This window comes from Schistocerca cancellata, chromosome 2 (genome assembly GCF_023864275.1).
Source record: "Schistocerca cancellata isolate TAMUIC-IGC-003103 chromosome 2, iqSchCanc2.1, whole genome shotgun sequence".
In the NCBI taxonomy this organism is placed as follows: Eukaryota; Metazoa; Arthropoda; class Insecta; order Orthoptera; family Acrididae; genus Schistocerca; species Schistocerca cancellata.
This window is the reverse complement of record NC_064627.1, coordinates 272,009,147-272,011,366: the sequence shown is the minus strand read 5'-3', so window position 1 is coordinate 272,011,366 and position 2,220 is coordinate 272,009,147. Positions and strand designations below refer to the sequence as shown.

The following is a 2,220-nucleotide window of genomic DNA, read 5'->3' as shown; positions in this document are numbered from 1 at the left end:
GAATGTCGCGATAGGATAAACCGCAATCACGATAGGCTATAATCCGACCTTTATCAAAGTCGGAACCATGATGGTACGCATTTCTCCACCTTACACAGGGCATCACAACAACGTTTCTCCAGGAAGCGCCGGTGAACTGCTGCTTGTGTATGAAAAATCGGATGGAAACTTTACTCATGTCAGCACGTTGTAGGCGTCAACCTTGTGTGAATGCTATGAAAAGCTAATCATTTGCATATCACAGCATCATCTTCCTGTCGCTTAAATTTCTGTAGCACGTCATCTTCGTGGTGTAGCAATTTTAATGGCCAGTAGTGTATGTTATCCGGACAAATATATGTCTGAAATTTCATTACTCCACTTTTCGTTTTTGGTATTGCGACTGTTTGTCCGTCAGTTTAATTTGTACAATAATTTTTCTCTTTCTTAAATAGGCAAATTTGTGAATACTGCTCGTTGCATGGGCTCAGTCACGTGTACATTGGTTAATTATCGTTTGCAGACAACGGAGCTTGAGAGAAGGACCTGTTGTGGACGTGTAAAGGGTCGCCACGCTGTCCCCAAGCCGACGGGACCGCCGCTGGTCCAGCAGGTGCCACAACAATGGCAGGCGTCCGCAGTGGGCGCTGAGCCAGTCTCAATAATTCAGCCGCGGCCCAGGAGCGCGGCCGCACCTCGTTTCATTTCACCCGCTTAATATTTGATGCCCGCCAGCGCCGAAACCGCACACTTTTTCTTAACCCCCCCCCCCCCCCCCCGAGCCTCAGGGCTGCAGAAACCAATCCAATTCGCCTATGGCTTACATAGCTCCCGAGGTGTCTACGTTCTAAATGAGCATAGTACAACCAATAGCTGGCAGAACTGGCTATCTATATAGATAGCTACAAGCAGGAGCACAAATCGGCAGAGTAGTTTGAAAAAAAAATCTACTTTTAAGACATCGGTCACGACGTATAGTAATTACTGATAACTGTACGGTGGCACGAAAGAGACATGATGCCTGTACACATTGTCGATATGCTGTCGATTGGAACAGTGACGAACACAACCAGGAAAAAAATATTTGCGATAGTTTTTTTATTCTGCCTATTGGCTACTGGCAACGGCGTTGCCGCAGTGGATACACCGGTTCCCGTCAGATCACCGAAGTTAAGCGCTGTCGGGCGTGTCCGGCACTTGGATGGGTGACCATCCGGGCTGCCATGCGCTGTTGCCATTTTTCGGGATGCACTCAGCCTCGTGATGCCAATTGAGGAGCTACTCGACCGAATAGTAGCGTCTCCGGTCAAAGAAAACCGTCGTAACGACCGGGAGAGCGGTGTGCTGACCACGCGCCCCTCCTATCCGCATCCTCATCCGAGGATGACACGGCGGTCGGATGGTCCCGGTGGGCCACTTGTGGCCTGAAGACGGAGTGCTATTGGCTACTGGTTTCTGTACCAGGTTCCGACATTAGAACGTCCTAAACATTACATTACGTATTTAACATAATAATTTGAGAAACATTTTCAAATTACTTTTTCCATGAAAGCAGACGCGTCATACAGAGTACACCCTTAATGTATAGGCAGGCCTTACAGCTGGCGGCCAGTCGTCATGCTCGCTTCCTTATACACTACTGGCCATTAAAATTGTTGCACCAAGAAGAAATGCAGATGAGAAACTGGTATTCATTGGACAAACATATTATACTAGAACAGACATGTGATAATATTTTCATGTATTTTGGGTGCATAGATCCTGAGAAATCAGTACCCAGAACAACCACCTCTGGCCGTAATAATGGCCTTGATACGCCTGGGCTTTGACTCAAACTCAGCTTGGATGGCGTGTACAGGTACATCTGCCCATGCAGCTTCAACACCATACCACAGTTCATCAAGAGTAGTGACTGGCGTATCGTGACGAGCCAGTTGCTCGGCCACCATTGATCAGACTTTTCAATGGGTGGGAGATCTGGAGAAAGTGCTGGTCAGGGCAGCAGTCGAACATTTTCTGTTTCCAGAAAGGCCCGTACAGAACCAGCAACAAGCGGTCTTGCATTATCCTGCCGAAATGTAGGGTTTCGTAGGGGTCGAATGAAGGGTAGAGCCACGGGTCTTAACACATCTGAAACGCAACGTCCACTGTTCAAAGTGTTCTCAATGCGAACAAGAGGTGATCGAGACGTGTAACGAATGGCACCCCATACCATCACGCCGGGTGATACGCCAGTATGGC

General features: G+C 48.2%; 1 pseudogene; it reads left to right on the top strand.

Moving 5' to 3' along the window:
• Positions 1-1,098: 1,098 nt before the first annotated feature.
• LOC126164222 (5S ribosomal RNA) lies at positions 1,099-1,216 on the top strand (annotated as a pseudogene).
• Positions 1,217-2,220: the final 1,004 nt, after the last annotated feature.